Source organism: Durio zibethinus, chromosome 8, assembly GCF_047325235.1.
Source record: "Durio zibethinus cultivar Kanyao isolate XHJ-2024 chromosome 8, ASM4732523v1, whole genome shotgun sequence".
Taxonomy (NCBI): domain Eukaryota; kingdom Viridiplantae; phylum Streptophyta; class Magnoliopsida; order Malvales; family Malvaceae; genus Durio; species Durio zibethinus.
Window position 1 is genome coordinate 1405445 of NC_143169.1, and position 7165 is coordinate 1412609.

Below are 7165 nucleotides of genomic sequence, written 5' to 3' on the forward strand. Positions count from 1 at the left end.
TATCCAAACAATAAGTGTTAGAATTCTTTTCCTTTTATTTATTTTATTAATTTAAATTATCCAAATAAGGAGTACATGTACCATTTCCTTTCCTTTAGTATCTATCCAAACATAGCATTATAATCCTTATTTTTTTAATATCTCAATTTTGGGGAAAAGCCAAGGAAAGAAAAATTGAATAATTTTTATTTTTATGAAAAGACTATTATATCTATATTTTTAATTATGATATTAGATTTGATTGTATAATTGACACTTTCTACAAAAATAAATTTTTTTATGAGCATTTTATATGATATCGTAATTTATAAATATTTTATGATTTTCTAAGTTTAACAACAAAAAAAGCTAAATCATTATTAGAATAAATTAAAAAATTGAATTAAACATAAAATTAAGAGTAAATCAATAATTAACTAATGCATCTTATCGTATTAAACATGCTCAATTTTATTTAGAAAGATTGTTTGTACAAATTAGATAATATAAATGTATATTTATATATTATATGTTACTTTATTAAAAAGAAGTTATAATTAGAAAAAAATATTATAATAAATTTTTTTTTTACTATTTATCTAAATGATGGTTATTAAATATTTTTTTATTAGTTTAACTATCTAAATAAAGAGTATATGTATCATTTTTTTCTTTTAAAAAAAATTTTTTTATTAATATTTATCCAAATATAAAGTTATTTTTTATTTTTTATTTTTTATTACTTAAACCTCTCAATTCTTATTTTTTATTATCTAAATGCTTTCTGGATGTATGAACACAATGATGTAAAAAAATACAACAAAAATGCCTAAAGGAAAATTAAAGCAAGAGAATTGTCAACAGTCATGCTAGATAAAATTCAGAGCCTCCATTGTAAGATGCACCTTCGGCGAAGTTATAACGGCAAGCAATTTCCATGAACTGACTGGGAAAACTGCAGGAATTTCCTGGAGTCTTAAACAAAGTCGATTAAGTTAATGGTTTTTTAATTTCTTTCTATCTGAATTTAAACAAGGACGCAGAATTAACGCCTGTGCACAAAATTGACCAGAGCCCTCTGAAATCTCCAAAAAAAAAGAAAAAAGAAACCGTCTTTATCTGTTGATTTTGTCTGTAATCATGTCTTGTTTGATTATGTTTTTTTTGCTTTTCCTCCTGAATTATGCATCTTCAAATATCAACCACGGTGAGTTCAGTTTTAATGGTTACTTGAATATTGACGGAGTTGCAGGGTACGATTCGAGTGGACTGTTTAAACTGACTAATTCTACAAGGCAGTCGAAAGGTCACATTTTCTACAAGAATCCAATCTAATTAAAGAACTCCACAAATGGTAGTATTTTCTCCTTTTCCACTTCATTCATTTTTGCAGTAGAATCGGAATACCCAACCCTTAGTGGCCATGGATTAGCCTTTTTAATCTCGCCTAACAATAAACTTACCGGAGCTCTTCCCAGCCAGCATCTTGGTCTTTTCAATGAAACAAACAACGGCGACAGCTCAAATCATATTGTTGCGGTTGAGCTGGACACAATCCAGAGCAATGAATTCAATAACATAAACGACAGCCATGTTGGAATCGATATCAATGGCACAAAGTCAACGGTATCTGCTCCTGCTGGGTATTTCACTGATGAAGGTAAGTTCAAAAATCTCACCCTTATAAGCGGGGATCCAATGCAGATTTGGGTAGAATACAACGGGGTTGAAAAACAATTTAATGTTACATTGTATCCCATCAATATACCAAAGCCAAAGACCCCACTTTTGTCCTTGAAATTGGATCCGTCTCCAATTATGTATGACTCTATGTATGTCGGTTTCTCATCCTCCACCGGTTCTCTTCTATCATTACACTACATATTGCCTTGGAGTTTCAAGATTAATGGCCAAGCTGAAGATTTTGACTTGTCTCGTCTTCCAAAGTTTCCACGACGTTAAGATGATAACCGAAGAGTCAAGCAATTGCAGAAGATTTTGGCTGTCAGCCTTTCTTTAACACGAGTCACTTTAGTCCTCGTCTTGATTTTCAGGGCTGTGTTGATATCAAGGAAGAAGAGATTCATAGAAATCCTTGAGGATTGGGAGGTTCAATACGGACCTCATAGATTCTCTTATAAAGATTTATTCAAAGCCACAAGGCTTTAAAGAAAAGGAAGTTCTAGGGAGGGGTGGATTTGGCAGGGTATATAAGGGTGTGTTACCATCATCCAATATACAAATTGCCGTCAAAAGAATTTCTCATGATTCAAGGCAAGGGATGAGAGAATTTGTGGCTGAGATTGCAACCATTGGCCGCCTCAGGCATCCCAGTTTGGTTCGACTCCTTGGTTATTGCAGGCGCAAGCATGAATTGCTTTTAGTTTATGACTATATGCCTAATGGAAGACTAGACAAGTTTCTTTATCACCTACCAAATTGCAATCTTAATTGGACACAGGTTCAAAATCATCAAAGATGTGGCATCTGCGCTGTTCTATCTGCACCAAAAATGGATACAAGTTATCATTCACTGAGATATCAAACCTGCCAATGTGCTAATAGACAGTGAAATGAACGCCAGATCGGGAGATTTTGGCCTTGCAAAGTTATGTCATCTTGGAAATGATCCTCAAACCTCCCATGTAGCTGGCACGCTTGGTTACATGGCACATGAGCTTACAAGAACAGGGAAAGCAAACACAAGCACTGATATCTATGCTTTTGGAACATTTATGCTTGAAGTTGCTAGTGGTAGAAGGCCGATTGAACCACAAATGCCACCTGATGAAAAGTTTCTTGTTGATTGGATAACGGATTGCTGGGATAGAGGAGACATTTTAGAGACTGTTGATAAGAGGTTGCAAAATAGATTTGTGCTACAAGAGGCAAAGTTGGTATTGAAGCTTGGCTTGCTTTGCTCGCACCCGGTGGCTGTGGCTAGGCCTAGTGTCATGAGTCAAGACTTAAGCTTCGATCCGTGCAGCTCTGAGACCTAGGCATCCACTCATCCGGTGTCTCGGATCAGCTTACCTGTCACGGTTCACACCTTTGTGAGGTATTATCCGCTCTGGTCCCTCTGACCTCATGGTTTTGTCCTACAAAAGGTACCTCATAAGGAAGAGATGGTATGAACCCTTTTATGCCCTAGTGACCCTCCTTTTATGTCCGATGTGAGATTCAGGACTCCTTCTTAGGTTTGTGACATTCTCCCCCACCCAACCTCGTGACGCCCTCGTCACGGAGGTTGGCCACTTTGCCTACCTCCCTTGAGGCGTTTGATGTGGATCGAACGATTTAGCTCTGGCTCTGATATCTCTTGTCACAGGTTAAGACTTAAACTCCAAACCACGTAGCTCCGGGACCCGGGCATCCACTCATCTGATGTCCCGAATCAGCCTACTTATCACGGTTCACACCCTTGTGAGGTATTGTTAGCTCTGGTCCCTCGGACCTCACGGTTTTATCCTACAAAAGGTACCTCACAAGGAAGAGATGGTGTGAAACCTTTTAGACCCCAATGACCCTCTTTTTATGTCCGATGTGAGATTCAGAACTCCTTCTTAGGTCCATGACACCCAGCATGTCCAGTGTGCTATCATATTTGGATGGTGTTGCTTATTTGCCTGATAACTTGAGCTCTATTATCAAAGCTCGAGAATTACCTGAAGGTCAAATGAAGTGGGTGCTCCGATGAGTTAATAACTGAAAGAAATTTTGTTCTTTCATTAACAATTACAGAGCCATTTGATTCTCACGGTCAGTGAAGTGTAAAGGTAGTTTCATCATCCAAATAGCTTTTTTTAGTGATGAAAATTTATGATGGAGACTCTTCGAGACTGATATCCTTGTTATTATTGGTCCGTCACAATGTTTATCAAACTTCACCAACAATTTAGTGACGGTAGTATTTGTTACAAATGTTATAAATTTTGCTTTTGTCGATTTTGTCATCATATTTCACCATACTATTTAAAAAATTTGTCATAATATTCCATCATAATTTTTTGTTATCCATGTAAAATATTGTTATTGATCACAAAATATAAATTGCCCCTAATTTTGTTATAATTATAATGTATTATGACTATATGACAAAAATATATCACAAGTGTATTAAAAATTTATTACAATAGATCATTACAACCAACCAAGTTTTAAAAGATTCTTCTTTCTATTGTCAGTATAAATTAAAATATAATTACAATAGAAAAAGATTTTCAATTGTCATTTTTTTTTATGAGTGTGGATATTAGACATTAGAAGTCTATTTAAAGCCATGTAGCAGATTCTTCAAAGTACCAAAACATATACAAAGTCCTGTAACAGATTTAAGCAGCTTATATAATAGAGATCCGCTCATCACCAATTCATTTCTTGATAAAAGACAATATCCTTTTGAATGCTTCCTACTAACTCTTTCTTTGCTTTCTCTAAACCAACCCTATCAAAAATCAAACATGAATTAATTGAATACCCTACTATCTCTACTTAAAATAGTAAAAATATTTATATTTCTAACACAAAATATACTTGTATATATACCTCTTAGACTCGTTTAGAGGCCTTAGTTGATGGACTTCCTCTGCTCTAGTACGACCAAGTCATATTTTGGTTGTAAAGAAAGGGAGTTTTGTAACCTATGATTGAGATGGAAGTCTGTTGATTATAAAAAAAACTGTGAAAATGCAAAACCAAGAAGATGTTGGCATGAAATAAATGTTTGAAGAGGGTATTTGGGAAGCTATAAAAGCATATTCCATAATTCTTGCATCTCCTCTAAAGCCTCGGAGGTATGCATCTACTAACTTGACAGCTACATATGCTTATACATGTAAAGTCTACCCTTTAATTGCTTGAATTTATCCATCAAAATTGAAAAAAAAAATTATGGTACAAATTAAAGTGAAAATAGAATGGCTAACCATTGACGATGTATGAGATCTAACCCCAACCTGCATAAGTGAAAAGGGGTAACTTAATTTTGAATTTGTCAATTTGGATTATGAAATTGAGATAACTTAAAATAAAGATAGGCCCATGTGAATCTTAACAATTCGCACCCTTGTTTAGCTAAGTCCCAAAATCTCATTATAAGGACTTTACCAAGTCTTGACATAAATTTCTTCAATGCTAAGGTTAACACTTCGAAATGGATAATAAATAGCATCAAAAGACTCTAAAAAAAGACTTTACAGATCATGAATTCATGTATCATACTGAAAAGAAGAAAAATTAATAAATTTCACAATCATAGAACTTTACACCAAAATATATCCAATACTATCATAGTTACATTTCATAATGCTATAAAGCAAAAATATCTAGCAAATTAGAAAAATTGCATTAGAAGAAAATGCTAAAAAAAAGTTAAAAAGATTAAAACATTTCTACAAAATAAAAAATAAAAAAAAGACATAAAGCTCAAAACTTTAGCCTAAATATATAAAATAAAATCAATTTAAGTTACAAAATAGAAATAAAAAACTTGAAAACAAAAGATAATGCTACAATTTATTTTTTTATAAAAAATAAATGATTTTGGATACCAACCAAGTTCATAATAGAAATCACCAATTCCTAAAAACACAACGTAAAATCCATTATTTGAAGCTAAAAGATCCATTCCCACTTTAGCATACATTTCGTGAAATTGTAACCTAAAAGATGAAATTTTACAAATATCAATCTTTCAAAAAAATAAAAATAAAAAAAACAAAACTATTAAAGATCATAAAGAAATTCGTTGGGAATATTTTTACCTAGTCTTTTTTAACTTTTTCAAGTTGAGAATGAAATGTAGTGAGCTATTTTTTCATGAGATCAGTTCTTAACTTGGCTACATTTCTTCCAAGTAATCAATGTTGATCCTAGAATTAAACAAATAAGCAAAGGTAGATTTTGTAGGATGTGATTGAGATTAATTTGGCTTTTGAAACAAACCTTAGTAGCTGTAGCAATTTGAAAGCGTCCAATTTCGAGTCTTCTTTTTATTTTCTTTTTTTTCAAAAAAAATTATGAAATTTCATTTTCTTTTCTACTTTTTGCTGAAATCAACCAGTTAAGCAACCAAGTTATAGGATTGTGAGAATTGTTAGTGAAATTCATAAAATCAAGTAATCTTTTTTCTTTTTTTGTAAAGGAAAAGGAAAATAGACAATTTTACCTTAATGTAATATCTACAACCCATTGACCTCTCAATAACAACCAAAAGCTTAAGATTAGGATGAAACAGCTTCTTTATCATCACATTATCATCATAATCCCATATACTCATTATGCCATTTCCAAGCAACCTCTGCTCATGACTACAGTGGTAATCTTAAAATTAGGTCATAAGAGAGGATGCTACCAGACCTCTTGGCAATGTTCATTGTTGCAAAGTGAACTGACTTGCATGGTTCATCAATCAAACTAATAGAACCATAATGAATGATCTTTGCTTGCAATTAATAATATTTGGTGTCATAACATATAGATCTAAGAATTTATAGCTACACTTAATAAATGGAGTCGTCACCAATCTTTTTTAACTAGATGTGATTGGTTACCTAAGAAATTTATCTTTTTAAAAAGCTCTTAAGTTTGACTAAGGGTCCCTAAAAGAATAGGTTCGAGTCTACAAATCAGTACAAAGTTTGAAAGTTCGGTTACATATGAGAAAAGTTATAGCACCCTCATATGCCCATCCAAAAGATGATACAATATTATTTTAAATTTATCCTATGGTCTCAATTCTAATGGTTTCAAATTTTATGTTGAAATATTGAAAATAATTCTTAAGACTCTTCATCAATATGACAGAACTCTTAAAAATATTTTTTCACCTCAAGAGTATTCAATGATCCTATTTATTTTCTTAAAGAAGCTTCATCGTTGGAAAGATTTTTTTTGTTTAGTTTTTTTTTTTGTCAAAAATATATCTAATTATTTCATCATTTTGGCCAAATTAAAAATGTATTCTCTTTTGAATTTTTAAATTCTCACCATTTGGGTCTATTTAAAAATTCTTTTTATTTCTTTTTTATTTTTAAATTTTTCACCATTTGGGTTAATTTCAAATTTTTTTTATTTTTTGAAAAGAAAATAATATGACAACTATTTTTATTGAAATTTCATTTAAAAATCTTTCACTATTTAGGACAAATTTAAAGAAATTTCTCACTTAGAGTTTTCTTAAGAATTT

General features: G+C 32.1%; 1 pseudogene; it reads left to right on the forward strand.

The window, feature by feature from the left end:
* Window positions 1-820: 820 nt before the first annotated feature.
* Window positions 821-3764, forward strand: LOC111278404 (L-type lectin-domain containing receptor kinase V.9-like; annotated as a pseudogene).
* The last annotated feature ends 3401 nt before the right edge of the window (window positions 3765-7165 follow it).